The sequence below is a fragment of the Sitophilus oryzae genome, unplaced genomic scaffold, assembly GCF_002938485.1.
Source record: "Sitophilus oryzae breed Bouriz unplaced genomic scaffold, Soryzae_2.0 scaffold_374_pilon_pilon, whole genome shotgun sequence".
In the NCBI taxonomy this organism is placed as follows: Eukaryota; Metazoa; Arthropoda; class Insecta; order Coleoptera; family Curculionidae; genus Sitophilus; species Sitophilus oryzae.
This window is the reverse complement of record NW_022146945.1, coordinates 489,693-509,643: the sequence shown is the minus strand read 5'-3', so window position 1 is coordinate 509,643 and position 19,951 is coordinate 489,693.

The following is a 19,951-nucleotide window of genomic DNA, read 5'->3' as shown; positions in this document are numbered from 1 at the left end:
TATAGGGGCTTTCCCCGGACGCAAATCTGCAGCTAAACAGATTCGCATCCCTAATAGTCACTAAGACTCGTATTCTAATAGTCAATAAGACTCGTATCCAAATAATCAATAACACTCGTATCCTAATAGTCAATAAGACTCGTATAATAATAGTCAATAAGACTCGTATCCTAATAGTCAATAAGACTCGTATCCTAATAGTCAATATATCCTATAGTATAATATATCCTAATCCTTTATACCTAACCTTAGTCATAGGACTCACCAACCTCCAAATGTCAGCTCTGTGACAAAACACAACACAACACTACTACACAGCTGGCTGTCCCGTCTACTACTGACTGACCTGCAGCGCGTCGGCAAGCTAAGCCTCCTCTTACATCACATTTTACCTGCTCACAAATATTTACATCGCTTGCCAATGAATCATACTATTTTCTCTAATCGACTTTCAAATTAATAGAGTGTTCTAGCATTGCTAGACAAATAAATAGAGAGTTTCCGAATTATAAAACCATTATTATAACCTATAATAACCTATATAAAGTTTTACATTGGAGACTTCCACAATGCTCATAGCCAATGACTTATCATTACATCTCCAATATATCCTGTAGCACGCATGAGTATTATTTTATACAAAAACGATTATAATACATCAAACAAAATAACAACCAATCCAATTTTACAGACTCAAGCTTAAAAAGAAAATTTCTAGTAAAGCGCGTTTTATATTATTTAGTACCCAAATCTTTTATTTCAAAATAAACATGGACATGATACAATATTCTAATATTCTTTGTATCTACAATACCAGCAAACCAATAAATAATAAATAAAAATCAAAAAATTCCGTTATTATTAGCAATAAGATTGTGGAGGATTTACAAGAGACACAGTCATTGTATTCCAATTTTTTTACATAATCAACTAGGACATGATACACCATTTGTAATATTTTTCAAATTATAATCTATTATAAGATTCGCCCACTAAATAAAGAGAAATATTATCATTAGCAGTAGTCATAAAAATATTATTATAATAAAAAGCTACCTTGGAATATTTAATTTAGTTTTCTCTTTTCAGTAATCGCTTAAATTCTCCGAATTCTAACTAAAAACGAGTAAAAAAGGGTAATCAGCGACATTAAAACTAAGAAAGACGAATAATTTATTATCTATCTAAGGACTAATTTACTTCGTTAGACTTTAACTAAAACGAAGAAAAATTAAACGAATCCCGTTCGGAATACTTTAACTAACTCGAAGTTCTAGTATTTATTCTGCGATTTATCACGGCGCCAAAATCGTCGCCCGGGTAAGAATCCCTTTAAAATACCCCTATATCTATTAAGAGGAAGGAATTAAGGTCCACAAGGGACGGAAGAAATGTCCTCGAGGATAACAAAGTGAAAAAAAAACTGGATGGGAATTGAAAAATCTTAAGAAAAACCCTAATTTGCAAATCCCTAGAAACGAAGAATGAACCAATATTAAAAATAACACTTTTATGGAAGATTTCAAATAATTAACTTTTTAACGGGATTTATTATACAGGGTTCGGCAATAGTGCGTCGGGCATCTGTAGCTCCTAGAATAGTAAACTTGGAATTTTAGGCAAACTTAAAGTATGTATTTCAGGAAAATATTTTAACTTAGAGAGTGGCTCAAAAAAGTGTGAAAAGATCATTTTTGGTTTCCTTTCAGATCACTTTACATAATCCTAAGATATGAGTAAATATAATTTGATAGTCTCAGAGATAAAATTGATAGTCTCAGAGATAAAATAAATAAATAAAAAATATATTTTTTTCAGCCTTTCTTAAAAAAATTATTAAAAATACAATAACTGTAGATGGACAGTACTTACTTTGCTATAAATATCGTAATTTTATGTCATATAGTTTGTTCAAAATTCGTACGCGAAACTTTCTAATTATAAAATATATTTTTCTTTTTTTTTAAATGGTGCTCATGTACCCTGTATATTAGCTTTTTTTAATAGATGGAGAATTACAATTTTTTTGGTATTTAGAGTATCTCAAAATGTTTAACTGTTTATATATTCGCAGTTTTATATTTCATATGACATTTTCCACAGTAATTTTTTATCAAAACCACCCAATAATACAATAAAATATAATAAAAATACTTTAGTGCTATTATAAGTAAAGTATATACAGTGTGTACATAAAGTATGGAATAAATTCATTTTCTTGAACTGGGATTTTATTAAAAAAAAATTGGCGCCGGGAGCCGGATCTCGAAAACTGCGACTTTGACTGATTTTGATGTTATTACAAATTTTGTTGCAAATATTATTCCTAATCTTAATTTGAAAACCGCGTTTCGCTAGCTACTGTAATTTTGGAGTTACGTTTTTTTTAATTTTTAGCCCCCTCCTATACCCCCTTACCAATCCCCCACCCCCACCAAAAACTAATGGCCAGATTCTCGGGTGCCACAGTATTTTTGTGCCAAATTTGGTTAAAATCGGTTCAGCGGTTTTTGAGTTATCGTGTTACAGACGGCAGACAGACAGACAGACAGACAGACACCACGAAAATATTTTGTATTTAGGTCATTTATGACCCAAATAACTCATTTTGAGTGAAATTAAAAAAACTTTTTTTTTGCTGATCCTAATAACCTACTATACCTATTGGTATTGTCGGCTAAAAATGCTCCAACACGTCGATCTATTTTATAAAAGGGGTACATTTTAGGCATATTACCTTGCTTCCAGCTTCACCCCCTGAGTGGGGGTGAGTGGCACCCCTAGTTTTTGTAATGGGAAGGGGGGTCAAGTGATACCTTATTTTAAAGGTCTCTCGCTCCAGATTATAGTCCTAGAATTTGAAGTTGCTAGTGTCATCTTTGACAACATGACAGCTTATCAAAATTCCTAATTTTCTTAGTTTTGTCAAGCTGCTATATTAACAGAAATTATGGTAGCAACTTTAAACTCTAGGGTTATAATCTCTAGCGAAAGACCTTTAAAATAAGGTATCACTCGACCCCCTTTCCCATTACAAAAACTAGGGGTGCCACTCACCCTCACCCGGTGGGTGAAGCTAGAGGCAAAGTAAAATGGTAATATGCCTACAGTACGTCTGCTGGATCTGTGTCTATGAAAAGAATGCGGACAAAAAACATTTAAATAAACAGCAATATATTTTATACGTCGACTTGACGAGTACGTCACCGCAAATCGCTCCGCCCACTCATTTTATTGGCTACTTGCAAATTTGTCGAATTTTTATTGATGGGACGCGTCGTCTAATTTTTTACGAAAAACATCGAGAGATTATCGTTTCCCCTCTCACGGATACCCCGTAGCTACAGAACGGACAGACGTACTGTACTTATATCATAAACAAGGTTTAAAGTTGCTACCGCAATTTCTGTTAGTTTGGCAGCTTGACAAAACTAATAAAATTAGGAATTTTGACAAGCTGTCATGTTAACAAAGATGACACTAGCAAATTCAAACTCTAGGTTTGTAATCTGGAGAAAGAGACCTTTAAAATAAGGTATCACTTGACCCCCCTTCCCATTTCAAAAACTAGGGGTGCCACTCACCCCCGCTCGGGGGGTGAAGCTAAAGGCAAGGTAATATGCGTAAAATGTGCCCCTTTTAAAAAATAGAGCGACGTGTTCGAGCATTTTTTTTCCTAAAATCCCAGTTTGAGAAAATGAATTTATTCTATACTTTATGTACACACTGTATATGTCGTAGTCACATAGTGTATTCCGTCTTTTCGTGAAGATCCTAGTCACTTTATGAAGCGTCGGTTAGGTTAGCAGTCTAGTTATGTTATTAGGTTAGTTTTTTTTATCAAGTGACTAGGCTCTTCGTGAAAAGACGGAATACACTATGAGACTACGACATATATACGAGTACCTAGTACATACTTTACAATTTGCACCTAAACAAAACGCCCAAGTTTTTTATTCTAGGAGCTACAGATGCCCGACGTACTATAACCGGACCCTGTTATTGGGAGTATATTCATAAAATTTTATTAGCTAAATTATACTTATAACAATTTTATTGTCATATTTTTTTATAAAAAACACATACATATACCATATAACCTAACACTTGAAGAGAAGCGTTTTAAAAAAATATTTTTTATAAAATTTAGTATCCAGATCTTTTATTTCACCAAACACTTCATATGATAAAAGAGTTTTGATATTATAATCCCTACAATGTAATTAAAAAAGCAGTAGATAAATAAAAATTAAAAAGTTCTATTATTATACCGTATGATCGAATAAAAACGGCGTCAGCGATGGCTATGAAATGAAGATCGCTGTCATTTTATATGTAAATTTATATGGGAAATGTCATCGATCGTCATTTCCCAGCCAACTGGACGCCGTTTTTATTCGATCATACGGTATTAGTAGTTAAATGGATTAGGCCTTACAAAAGACATAATTTGGCTATCCCAAGGAGAAGCACAGTATATGCATTTTCCTGTAAATATAATTTTTGATATACCGGGTGCGTCTCAAAAGTGGTTCACCCCTATAACTTCTTATTTTTTTAGTTAAAAAACGAGATTTGGTATGTTAGTATATGACATAAATTAGGATTGGTTGACGTATTCAATTCTTTTCGGTCACTTCCGGTTTCACCGGAAATGACTACACCTTTCGATTTTTTTACTTTATTCGATAGAGAATGTCACTCTGAATAGAATGACATATCATATGTCAACTTTTGACATTTTCGCATATGGTTTATTTGAAATTATAACTTGCGGTTCGTAACGAAAATTTGACTTAAAATACCAAGTGTGTGGTATCAAATTATTCGTAAAAAGATCCTTTTTCCAAATACTAATGAGCCACCCTCGTTCCATTTGAAAAAATTGAGATGTGATTAAAAATACGATTTGAGCATTTTCTAACTGGCCAGGACAAGACACTAAAAACATTAGACAATCAAATCTATTTTTCCAAGGCTCATTGATAAAGAATTAGTGTTTTTAACATAGTCATGGCACTCTAGATTGAATTTTAAAATGCAATTTTTTTAATAAGCGAAAATGTCAAAAGTTGACATATGATATGTCATTCTAATCAAATCAAATCATCAAATCATTTATTGCATGTTAATAGATACAAGTATCCTTACACAAAGTCATATTTTGTAAAATGCAAAATTATAAAATAAGCACAATAATTATCTAACAGTAATTTAAAGTACACAAAAAAACAATACATACACAATGTAAATGTTTTAACCTATAACCACGCTATAACCCTTCACTGCTTTCTAAAAATCAGTAACACTAAAATAAGCCATATCAAGAAGGTAGCTTTTAATTGTCGTTTTAAATTGATGTCTCGGTAAATTTCTGACATTTTGAGATAATTTATTAAAGCATGTTGAAGGCTGGAGTTCCAAGATCTTTCGAGACGCAAATGAACAAGCTTTATATTCATTCTGTTTCTGGTTGCATAATTGTGTTGTTCATCATGCGTAGCATATAGTTCTAGGTTATCCTTCACAAATAAAAGACACTGGAGGATATAGCATCATGGAAGTGTCAGTATTCCCAGTCTTCTGTAGGCGTTTTTTGTATCTGCTTGATAACTTAAATTTGACAAAATCCTCAATGCTTTTCTTTTCAGTCCAAACAGTCTGTCAGCATGAGCTGAGTAACTCCAAACAAGTATTCCATAAGTAAGCACCGAGTGAAAGAGAGCATGATAGGCAGCTACTAACACATCACTCTCCACACACTTAGCCAATCGCCGAAATGCATACATGCTTATGGAAACCTTCCCTACCACATAGTCTACGTGACTTTCAAAACTCAGTTTTGTGTCAAATTTTATTCCCAGAAATCGGACACTGCAGAAATCTACTTTATATTTTGTTTTAAGAGAAAAAATAACTCTTTCTGTTTTAGTGTCATTCAGGCATAATCGGTTTGCCTGAAACCAGTCACCAACATTTAGCAAAATCGATTCAAAATTAGTTTGAATTTCTTCAGGGGATTTCCGAGCACATAAGATAGTAGTGTCATCGGCAAACAAAATCAAATTATTCTGAAGTGTAGCCACGGGTAAATCATTAATGTAAATTAAAAACAATAAAGGTCCTAATACTGAGCCTTGCGGAACCCCATATTTTACAACACTCACTTCAGAGAGCGTACCGTTGGCAAATGTTTGTTGAGATCGGTTTACAAGATAATCAGCCAATAATTTCGAACTCATATTATTTACTCCATAATATGAAATTTTCTGTAAAAGTATGTTGTGCTCCACACAATCAAAGGCCTTGGTAAGGTCACAGAAGACCGAACCAACATAGTTACCGCTCTCAAAACCCTTAATTATATCTTCCATCAAATGAATGCAAGCCATTGTGGTAGATTTTCCTTTACGAAACCCAAACTGATTCTCTATGAACAAGTTATTAGATTCAAAGTAATGTGTTAACTGGTGTTTCAATAAACATTCAAAAATTTTTGAAAGTGTGGGTATTAAAGCTATAGGTCTATAATTATTCACACTTTCAGGATCACCTTTTTTAAATACTGGTACGATTTTGGAAATTTTTAAACAACTGGGATACGTACCGTCTCTTATACATCTATTGAATAATTTAGTTAGAGGATATATTAATAAATTTATTACTTTTTTAACTAGTGGAATGGTCATGTTATAAATATCTTTACTATGCTTATTTTTTAACGAATTTACGGCGTTTGGAGTTTCTATGAAAGTTACCTCTCTAAAGGAAAAATTTAGATTTAAAGGTTTATTAGAAAATTTTGTTATATAATCAAGCGCTGTGCGATTTTCTACACTCAGAGACTTTACAATATTTTCGGTTATATTCACAAAAAAAATTGTTAAAATCATTTGCGCTAACATTCGTACTCACAGTATATTTTATAGGACCCCTGTATGAATTTATTATATCCCATGTAGCCTTCACCATATTGTCAGCGTCTTTAATATATTTCGAGTTTGCTTGTTTTTTGCAAAAAGTAATTTTTGCTTTGTATTTTTTCCTAAAAGACCTTAATTTCAATATTGATTTCCGGGAAATTATAATTTTTTTTTAATTCTGTTAGAAATTTTAAATGCTCACCCATACGTTTCAGCTCATCATTATACCAAGAAATTCTACCACGTTGATTTGCCCTCTTTTTGACTAAAGGGAATGATATATTCAGATAGTCAACGAGTTTAGAATAAAATACACCGAACTGCCACTCCACGCTCTCCGAGTTTTCCAAGCAACAGTGTAGCATTTTTTATTTCCTTTAATAAAATTGAATTTAAAATTCTATTTTTATTTAAATTTCTTAGTATTGGCGCCATCTATTTGCTAGATGCCAAAGATACTAAACTCCATTTGTTACAGCTCACTTGTCTCGATATTTAATTTTTATTAGCGCATCTATTCGCTAGATGTCAAACTTCATTTCTTACAGTTTACTTGTCTTGTTTATTAGCGCCATCTATTCGCTATATGCCAAACTTCCTTAATTGCATTTCACTTGTCCAAATCTCACTTCGCTGTGGATTGCGATTTTCTGTTCTAATGATTTCGATCATATGATATCACTTGTTTCTTTCTTTCTGGGAATTTGGATCTGAAGAAGACGCGTGTTTCGGCGTCCGACAAATTTTCCAGTGAAAAGCACTCTGCATCCACTTTTCGATCTCGATTGCATGGGTATCCGATTTGGAAATTTGAAAACCTTGTAAAGTATGCAATCCAGAGTATAGATCGTATTTGTTTGGTTTCTTCTTGGAATGATCACCGTAAGTTTATCCGCCATTTTATGTAGCCATATCTAACTAAATTGTGTTTCAGTTATTTCCGTTTTTTATTTCGTTTATTTGAGTATTTAATTACTGGTTTGGATCGGCATATGGTTTGAATATATTTATGCAAAGCTGATTTTCAGACCGTAAGTTGTTTCTTTTATTGAGTATCTGTCCTGAGAACTATTTTTTTATTTATAGAGTAACTATCACATGGTACTCAGTAACTACCACATGGTACTCAGTAACTACCACATGGTACTCAGTAATTACCACATGGTATGCAGTTATAATGCAGTAATTATTGTATGTTTCACCCACTTTCATTTTGTATGGACCTATGCAGACCTTAAGACAGTGTTCCTGACATTACAATCGTTCTTTTGGCTGATATCGAAGACTTCTCCTGCCATAGTCATCTGCATCCACTTCTGTTAGTCTGGAGAATACCTAACTACCTGTTTACATCATAAGAAACTATATACAGATAAGTCTCTCTCTCTTAAGTTTGATACACAAGGTACGCTTTTATTTAATAATTTTTGAGACAACAGATTTAATAACCTGGTAAATTATCACTATTTGTCCCACATATTGTAGTCAAAATTTTTTTTTATTTAACGTTATAAGTTATAATTTGATTCGTACAGTACACTCTTACTTAGCTATGATATTTTATATGAAAATTATTAACACGTATTCATTTTAAAGGTTTTTGTACACGACATGTTTCGAAACATCATCGTATTGAGACATACATAAATTTCACCTGTTTTTATATTAAGTAGCTTACTTAGTTCAAAGAATACAGTTACTAAATTCGAATCTATTTAAAATAACTTGCGGTTTTATTGGGATCACTGTGACAAATTGATGATACTTGTGTTCGTTTTCAATAAATGTTTAATGTAGGATAGTTATTTCTGACTTTTATTTCTGATAAACATAATAGACCCTTAATGCTGTTGATTACTTTATTTTAGCTATGTTGTGATATCATATTTTTCTTTTTGGTTTCTTACTTTACCACTCTCATAAACAAAGTAAGTGGCGCCCTTTTCACTGTCTTTGACCATACCTATTAACATCAATATTAAAATCTCTGCAGCCTATATATTATCATTTTTTATTTTAATATTTAACAACATTAGAAAGTCACTGTGAGTCAGAAGCCTTACCTACGAACCCAGCTTTCCTCTAACCCTGAGCAACGGATTCTTTTTTTCATTCTATTTGGGTAACGACAGAAAAGTCGTCACAACTCCAGTCTTCACCATCCAACAGGTGAACATATATTCACGCAGAAAACTTTCAATTCACAAAGTTTAGGTAGTGGGTCTTCTCTACTGTTGCGAGAATTTGGATTGGTTGGTAGTAAAGTTGTTTCTTTTGTGACGAAAAAATATGAATCTTTTTATAATAACTCCTTTAGGCCAAAAGTCACTCGAATACACCGTGTCCTGGAGATCTATATCCACCGCCACTTAGAAGAACTAGAGTTGTCTGCTCTAAGTTGGTCGATGATAAAGTTTCTATGTGGAATTTTTCTCTGTAAGTACTTTCTGAGGTCTTCAGTTGTTGTTGTGGGATTTAATTTATCGACATAGATCCATATCTTCTTAGTAGCTGCTCTAATTCCATTGTGTTCTTCTTCAGAGGACCCCTGAATAACTTTCTCCTTGTTTTTCACTGCTTTAATATTTGTTGAGTGTGTTTTTGTAACATGTCTGCGTAGTTTCTGTTTTACGTTGGAAATGTTTGCAAGATGCAGTGGCACCTCTCTTATAGATTTTTCCATGTTCTCTGATATACTAGACGTATTCAGACTATTTGTGACATCCATTTGTGTAACTGAACATACATTTGAAGATTCATCAGACTTCTCAAGTAAACCTGGTTTCTTCGTAAACATTCTAATCAATTCAATACTTGTATCTCGCAGATGATCAATTGTTTGTTTAAGAGATGATATTTCGTCCAACAATTGTTTGGTTTTATCACTTACAATTCGAGTTATAATTTCTTCCAATTCAGTAGTTTCAATCAAATTTTTTGCAGATTTATGTCTGCCTTCGTCTTTGTTAGTATTACGCGTTTCCACCATCTTTTGGTTGTATTAAAAAAAAATTTTAAAAATAAAATTATACAACTCTAAATTTCCTGGTTGATGTTATTTTTACACACAACGTGGCAACGTTGAAGATGGACTTGTTATAAATTGTTTACTAAATGCCTTTTATTTGTTCAAGGTTAAGATTATTGCAATTTACTTTTTACTTTCTTAATATTATAAATAAAAACGAGATTTTTTTGTGCTTGCCACCCTTACTATAGGTTAACACTATTCACTTTGCTACTTTTAGCTAATAGTAGGTGTATTTTTACATGCAAAATTCAGTAAATACAAAAGCGTAATTTTTAATAAGTTATAATTGTATCGTTGCCACGTCTATTCAGAATGTCATTTTCTATGAAATAGAGTAAAAAAATACCGAAGGTGCTATTTAAAAATCAAAAGTTGTAGTCATTTCCGGTGAAACAGGAAGTAACCAAAAACAATTGAATACACCAATCAATCCTAATTTATGTCGTATACTAACGTACCAAATCTCGTTTATTTATCTGAAAAAATAAAAAAGATATAGGGGTGAGCCACTTTTGAGACGCACCAGGTATATGTGTATACTTGGTCATTATCTATCTATTGCAATCGTCAGTTTAGAGCAAAATAACGAAGATACAGACTAAAAAACAGTATCTTCAATGTGATCGGTAGAACAAAGCAATTTTCACTCCTAATTTCTCACAAAAATATTTTATCATAATATACTGTGTTTTTCCTTGGGACAGCCATATTTTTCCATAATCGACTAGTATATGAAACACCATTTATGATTTTTTTTAAATTATACCGGTTAAGCATTTCTAACCTTGGGTGCCGATTATCGTGTGTACGAAGAATACGGTGAATATGCTCAGTTCAACATGATGTACTGAACAAAGAAAGAAGAGCAAGTATTTTCCCAAGCGCATGAAATCTAGCGTTGATTAAGTGGATATTAAATTAAATACTTCGCATTTTTCTCTCTCCAACTTACTAGATCGCCATATCGATTCACTTCTATACATGTAAACACCGACCCAAGACTTCTTTTGGCGATAGGATAAAATAAATACGCCAGTAAATAAAAAAAATATTATTAGTACTACGATAATATCATAATAAAAAGCTACCTTGGAATATTTAATTTAGTATTCTCCAGAATAGTCAAAATAAATAAAATAACACTATTCAGAGTTGTTGAAACTAAAATACAAAAAAGATCAAACCAAAAAAAACATAAAAGAAATCTAGCGCATAACGCGGCTTCCCTAATGAGCAAATATTTTCATACACCCTTTCCCACCCATAAACAAGAATTTTAAATTAACATTTCTTTTGACGTGTCAACTAAAGGGTCTCGAATTCCCAAAATATACATATATAAGTGAACACGGGTTAAACTCCAATTTTATAGAAAAATTAACACTTACATTTGAAGAGTCCGGGGGAATAACTTGCTAAGCGCCAACTTTTTTTGAATTTTAGGATTTTACAATATTATAGTAGGTCTAACTTGTCCCTACACACTGTACAATCTCTGCAGGACAATATGCTATTAAATTCTATGATCTATGCCTAGTAACAATATGGAATACACCGAAAGAACCTGATAGCCACCAGCCATCTAGTGCTCTCGTGTAAAATTAGTAAAATAGCGCTTATCCTGTTTATCCACTGAGCCCTTCATTTCATGACAAATAATCATGAAGTGTAAATGTAAGTAAAGTCAAATACAACAATGTAATTAATGTATAGACAGTATTATCGAATCAAATCTACGTACGACAGTTGGCTTAGAAAATATATTTTAGTTTGAGCTTAGCTGTATCACTATCAAAAAAAGATTTTTATTTTTCATATTCCAGTTTTATTCAAAATTTTCATTTAAATTTTATAAATAATTTCTATATTTTTGACAGGTTTATTACTATTAATAATTTATTAACTAATCCATAATACAAAACTGTGTAATATATTATATATTTTATTAATTTTATTTGTTAGACTTTTTCTTCATCGCAGTTGTCGGTTAAATCGTTTATCTTCTGCAACAGCTTGAAGACTTTTAAAACTCTCCCTGAGCAGATGGCATCAAACGCATTGTTCCTTTATATAAAGTTGTCGATGTCGTCTAGGTTTATATATATTTTTTTAAATATCATGTTTGTTAATATCAAGATTTTATAATAATTTAATTGTGCTATTTCTTTTTTTGAGTATCATAATGAATTTTATGGTAGTTTCTGTTGTTAGTTTTTATGAAAGTTTATGTTTGGTTCACTTGGTTGTTCTGATGTCTGATTTTCTTCTAGTTTCGTAAATGTTTTTTTTTACACTCACACTTTTTTGACCAACCCTGTAGAAGTTAAAATATTTTCCTGAAATACATCCTAGTACATACTTTAGATTTGCACTTAAACAAAACTCCCAAGTTTTTTTATTTTAGGAACTACAGATGCCCACAATTTCATTAGCTAAATTATAATTATAACAAATATCCCTTTTATATTCATATTTTTTTTATAGAAAAACACATACATAAACCATATGATCTAACACTTAAAGAGAGACGTTGTAAAAAAATATTTTTTATAAAATTTAGTATTCATAGAGTGGTTCTGATAGTTTTTCATATTATAATCTACTTTGTAATTAAAAAACCAGTAATAAATAAAAAGTTCTCTTATTATATTAGTAGTTAGATGGATTAGGCCTTACAAAAGACATAATTGTATACTTATTTTAACATTGAAAATGTTTCTGTTTTCCTATATAAGGGAGCCCAAATCGAATTAAAATGCTACATTTGCCACACCATGACGTCATATATACAAATGTATAGGAAATCTCGGCGCAGCGGCGGCAGTCGGCCAGCGCGCGCAAAAACCATTACATCGCTAATTGTTTATTGATATATCTTTATTAGTTTAAAAGCAAAAAATATGGGGTTTGCTTTGATACCTTGTCAAGACATAAGAGAAACTTTTAAATTGTTTCTTTTTTTTATTTAGGCCTTCGTTTTTCGTTAAATGAAAGTTATATTAAAAAAAATCTATTTTTAAACCAAATTTTCGCATGATTGAAATGATTATTCATGTTTAAAGTTTTTTTTGGTCATAAGCGCTAATGGAAATGTTTTTTCGTAAATAATTATAAAACATTATTCCCTACGAAGACTTTATTATGTACTGGATGAAAAAATAAGTATTTGTTTTCTCTATACGGTGGTATTAATATATCGATTTTTGATGATAGTGCCTTTTTACCCTGTTTAATTTTGTACTACTTTCGGAATAAGGGTCCCCATATCATGTACTGTGATGTACTGTACTTCCATCCCTGAAAAATTCAGCTTGTGACACCGAAGTGAGAGGTAACGTCAAAATAAGCTTTAATCTACCTACATCATCATAGGTAGGTGTAGGTACTCTAGGTAAATTCTACCTAGACAGTAGCTGAACTAGCTGACAGTAGTAATTAATTTGTTATCCGATAAGTAGTTGTCATTATATAAGTTTAATCGTCTTATACCTCCTATAACGGTAGGTTTTGGATTTTTCCTGATTGGTTTGTTAAACAAAAATATACTGGGCATATAAATGTCTGTTACAGGTTAATTCGTTAAAGAAATATGTTACACACATATTATTTTAATAATAATAGTATAATAGTAATGGCTATATTATGTTATAACACATTATTGAATTAACAATTGAAAACAGTATTGAATGTACTTATTTTAACCAATGCATTGTTTTGTTTTTTTAATCTCACAAATAAGAAATATTTTATAGTTTTTATTATAAAAAACAGTGATTATACAATTTATTTACACCCCTTACACTGTTTTCTGTAAGGGGTGTAACCAGGAGTATATTTCGTAACCTTTTACGATATAAGAGGGCACAAAGTGTTTTATTACTTAATGCTTAAAATTTAATAATATATTTGTACATAAAATAAAATAGACTAGAAAGTCAATTAATTAATATTGACGTAATTACTAAATAAGTACAAGATTTTTTTTCTAATTATTTTAGTGTATTTTTAGTCACCTAATTATAAAGGAGAGATATCCAACCATTGCATTATTTTACTCACAAATAAATGTTTTATGGTTTTTATTATAAAACGATTAATTTATTATACACCCCTTAACCCAAACACTCCAAGGAGGATATTTTGTGATCCCTTATTTTAAGTGGACAAGCTTTATTAGTCAATGTTTTAATTACCCAGCGTCTTTAATAAAAATGTAATATATTTTTTCATAGAAATGATCTGATATAAAAAGCAAATTTTATCAAAAAACTTTTTGATTATCTACAAGGAGTAAACCGCTGACAAATGTCTGTATACTAATGCCAAAGTAATGCCAAAAATACAAATTAATACCAAAATTTCTCATATAATGCCCCACTAATGCCAAGCTGATTCCATTATAATACCACTAATACCACGAATAATATGTAACACATTTGTTTCACGAATTAACCTGTAACAATACTGGTAGGTACGTGCACAGATTTTTTCCTAGGTAACTTAAAAGTCGTTAAAAAGTCTAATTATATTTAAAGAAGATATAATTCCAACAAATTACATTATAAGGCCAATAATGCACAAGTAATACCATTAAAATTTTAGCGTTTTTAACTTGTGTAACATATTTCTTTAACGAATTAACCTGTAACAATAGTGGTAGGTACGCGCACAGATTTTTTCGCTAGGTAACTTATTAAGTCGTTAAACAGGCCTATAAAAGCTATAACAACATAGGTAACTAATATTTATAATTTAATTCGAGTTTTAATCTCAAATAATAAATGTTTTTACTGGTGTATTTCTGAAGTGTTCATTATTAAAAGTAGATATTCTTCAAGTTATGCGAAGTAATAAGTAATGTTTCCGGTGAGACCGCGTATATGTCACCGGATTCTGGTTAGTATAAAGACTTTTTCTATAGAAAGAGTTTTTTCTATATTTTCCTTTCAAAATAAGACTAATTTCTTCTTATTCTTTTAAATATTACAGTGTTTCTTTTTCCTAAAATGTTATACTTAATTTTCGCTTAAAATTAAAAAATCACAAATGGAGGAAAATATACGTTATTGAATAAAGTTTATACAAATCACTTTACCATAACAAAAAAGTAAAAACATGTCATGGCGGAAGATATTCAGGTGGCATTTCACACATTTATCTATTAAAATCGAGATTAAAATAATAAACTTGCGTAACATGTTATACACGAGATAGAAAGTTTCAGAATCGATTAATACGCAATACGCTACGCAGTCAACTTATTCCTATGCGCGGATGAGCGTCTTCAAGACTCTTCCTTCGGCCAGGGTCACGACGCCGCCGAAGAGGAATCGGCCTACGTTTGGCTAAACAGGCTGGACACGGTGGAGTACGATATTGGCGAGTCTGAATATTTATAAAAATTTGCAAAGTAAAATATGTTGGAAAAATAATTAATCCATACATATATAAAAGCTCAAAGGGTTTTTTTGTTGCATCCATCCCGCCGAAACCGCTTTACCAATCTTGATGATTCTTTTTTTAAATGAAAGGTATATATGTGTAGATTTGTTATGAAGTATTTTTATAGTGCTTAATGGCTATTTCTTTGTGTAAAACGACTAAATACTAAAACATACCTGAAAAACACCTACACACAATACCTCCAGAAATAAATTATTTGTCATTGTCAGTGGTGTGTCAGTTAGATTATATATTACGTTTTTAGATATTTTAGAGTGAGTTCATGCCGCCAGCTTTAGATACATAAATATTAGCACAAAGGTTCGTTTAAACGACATTAGTGAATTAGCTACACAAAGCGATTTTAGGAAATTCATCCTCTTAGAGAGTAAAATTATCTCGGAACAGTTTGTTGTATGAAAATTCCTTACTATTTGGTCTAGAAGAATGAAATCCTACAAAAAGAATTAGAAGAAATTTTTGAAATTCATCAACCAAATGGGTAAAGTTAGTAAAAATTTATATAAAACTTGGTGACCGTGGTTTATACACATAAAAATGGGCACAAAGGTAAAGCGAATTTATGAAATTTATACCCTTAGGGAGTAGAATAGGGAATGAAAGTTTGCTGTACGAAAATGCAATATTATAACATTATAAACCAGACAGTATAAAATTTTATACAAGGGTTTTTTTAGTGACATCATAACAAAATATATCTTCCTCAATTATCCTTCAAAGAATAAAAAATAACCTATAAAGAGAGTATTAGTGCTCTTAATAAATAAAAAAAGATGAAAAATAAAAAACATCTATGCTCATTAGCTCTCTATAAAGAAGTAAAAAATCATTTAAATCAATGCATGAACGATTCGAGGTGTACGCAAACGTAATCGCGAGAAAAAGCTAGTAATTTATTAAATTATTTTATTTAACTCATTAATTTTCATTTAAAAGGAATTTTTGTAATTCGCCACTATATTAGTTAAAAACTAAGAAACTCATATCAAATTTAAGTTTTGCGATTTTATACTTTTTACAAAATCTGAACACATTTTAAAAGAAAAAAAGTTTTTGATAATATTTGTGTAGATTGACTACAAGTTGTATAACATAAATTTCTACGACCGGTCTACCTAGTGGTCTGCAGCATCGCCTTGTGGTGCAAACGTGGGCCTGTTAATCTGTGACGTGACGCCAAGAAAAACAGAAGCGTGGCTAAGAATTTAGTAATTTAAAAAAAGTCTTTTAGATACAGTAGTAGGTATTAAAAAGTTTTGTGTTTAAATGGGGTTTGCCCCCTTTAACAGTTATTAATCTATAAATAAATTATATCGTAAAGTGTAACTTTCCGTAAGAATTCTTTTTTTTGCTTGCTTGTTTTACGGATAGGTGCGATCGCATGATTATTATTGATAATGTTTTATTTAATTTTAACATTACTACTTTTTCAGTGAATCTTTAAATCTGTTGTTTTTTGTTAATTTCGTTATTTAAACATATGTATGTAATACACTCATATTAACACTAATCATATTTTTACGTTTTTATTCTTCATTTTCAATGCCCCCCCCCCCGGTTGCATCTTTGTAAAGGACTGTGAATTTTTCCATAATTGACTAGTATATGAGACACCATTTGTATATGATATTTTTTTTCAAATTATAATCTACTATATAGGATACACTTCTGGCCTTGGTGCCGATTACCGTATGCACGAACAGTACGGTAAATACGCTCAGTGCAATATGATGTACTGAATAAAAAAAAAGTAATAATAATAAAATTACATATACTAGCGCATTTAATTTTTCTGAAAAAAAACGCGCAATGTTTGTTACATTGTAAGTCCGCGCCCCCTAGCGTCTACGTTCAAAACCTTATTATTATTATTATTATTATGGTATAATATAGAGTAAGAAACGCTCTTTTAAACGAGCCCTCACTTGTTGTATTCCGATCAACCAGTCCGGAGTTATTAACATTTAAATAAAAACAGATCTAACCTTCCCCCACCACTTTATTTTGGCAGATAGGGAATAATGGCTGTAACTAAAAAATATGCAAAATTTACTGAAGATTATGAATCTATTATTTATAGTATCCGTTATCTAAGCAAAATTGTGTAAAAACTCCTTTTTCTTATTTTTAATAGCAGTTGCACCCTCTAGCGGCCGCTCTACAAACTTGAAAGTAATTTTCCAGCAATTTATCATGCTCTCTTTAGTCATAAATATTCTGTTCCGCAAGCTCTACGACTAATACTTTCCGAGATACAGCCGAGAGCTATTCTTAGTGGGACACTCGGTACATAGAAGGCAATTTTTATACTCTTTTTGAAAAACTTACCAAGGACAACAATAAATTTTTTAATTATTTTCGTATGAGTATATCTTGTTTTGATTTCCTTGTGGAGAGACTAAGCGAAAGTATAAAGCACCAGGATACTCCAATGAGACTCTCTGTTCCTCCCAAGGAAATGATTGCTGTATCAATAAGGTAAATTAATAAAAATGATTTTTATTCGACATATTATTTTAGAAGTTGTCGAGAATTAAGTCCTCTACAACTTTGGTATTTAAATGTGCTATTAACTAAATATGTTATTGTTATCATAAATAACTGATTAAAGGAAAAAACATCAAACTCCACGTCATCATTTTTCACACTTTATATAAATTAATAGCAATAAATGATACGTATTTTTACAAACTTAAAAAATTATAAACTTTTTGGTAGAAAAATGCTAAGAGCTAAGAGCTCAAATTAATAATTGCCAAAACTTTAGAATAAAGATGGCGGACTTTTCCCATTCGAAATAGATGGGATGGCTGTGATTTTATCTACTTGTCAAATAGAAACTAACTGCGCCAAAAGTTCCGATTCTTTTTTTTGGTTGAAAAAATGTAAAGTAATTGGGTAAACACTAAAATCGATAAATCGGAGATCGGTCCGGCATCCGTTTTGTCGAGATCCAAGACCAATGCATTTGCCGGCTCATGATGCCGGGCCTACTAATTTACCGGATCGGAGTATATGTTAAAGAGCTAACTTATTTATATTGCAAGGGGCGACGACACCGGCAGCGGCACCGTCCAGTAAATTACTGTTGTATTCTATAGTATTTCCCGGCAAAATGCTGCCGGACAAAATAATAATTACCGGATCCCGAATTATATGTGAAGAAGCTAATTTTATTTATATTGCAATCGATTTCGGCTCCGACACCGGCACCGATTTTGCTGGCGTGTGTGAAAGCGCTCTTAATGTATAGGCAGTATTATCGAATCAAATCTACGTGACAGTTGGCTTTAAAAATATTATTTTAATTCGATTTTTTTTTTTTTTTTTTTTTTTTTTTTTTTTTTTTTTTTTATTCTAGTTTCTATGTATCTATATTTTTTGGCTATATTTTACTATTTACTATTTTTTGGCTATATTTTACTACTTTATCTGTATTTTACTATTAATAATTTATTAACTAAACCATTATACAACTATGTAATATATTTTAATACCTTGATTTATTAATTTTTTCTTCATTCCGCAGTTGTCGGTTAAAACTTTCATCGTCTGACAACAATTTGTAGACTTTTAAGACTCTCCCTAGGCAGATAATTATCAGAGACATTGTTCGCACATATATAAATTGGTCGATGTCATAACGTTTATATCATTTTCTTAAATTTCATGATTTTAATTTTCTTGAAGTTTTTATAGATTTACAATGGTGTTATTTGTTTTTGGATAACATATAGTAGTTTGTTGTGTTTTTTTGTGAAGTTACCTAACTTTAATACACCTAACTTTAATATGTACCCTAACTTTAACACACCCTAACTTTATTTTTCTGTCAGAACCATGTCTCTAGAATATTTTTTTGGCATTTATTAAAATTTTGCAAAACATAAAATTTAAAATAATTTTAGAATAAATAAACTTGCACCACCAACAATTTGCAATTTATTTTTAGTTATTAATACTTTTTTATGTTGTTTTCAATGTGACGAGGTGACTTGCTGGTGATTATTGTCGTAACGTCATGTTACGCTGTATTGGATTACTCTATATAAATTTAAAAAATGTTAAAGAAAAAAAAAAAATTTAATAAAAAAATAAAAAAGTAAAAGGTTATTAAAAGTTTTAATAACGATAACAGAACTAACTTGATAAGGAAAACATTTGTAATACTCAAGACAGAAACAAAAAAAATCGTGTAAAAAATACCATAATACTTATTGTATTGCCTCCCTTGTCCGTTCATACTGTCATTGAAGTTGCATATAATATAATATTGCGTTATGTTTCCATTCTTTAAGGACCAAGCAAAGTTCATTTAATGAAGCTGTTACCGCTTCGTGACCTCTAACCCTCACCACTGGCATTTCCCAAACTTCGACATGATGGTCAGTTCATAAGTGGTACATAGTTCACAATAATCCCTAAAGCCACCTTGCTTAATATTGAAAATAATACAAAAGAGTGATAATTGAAAATTACAAATTGTTGGTGGCAAGTTCATTTCGCTCTTAAAATTTAAAATATAGAAACATAG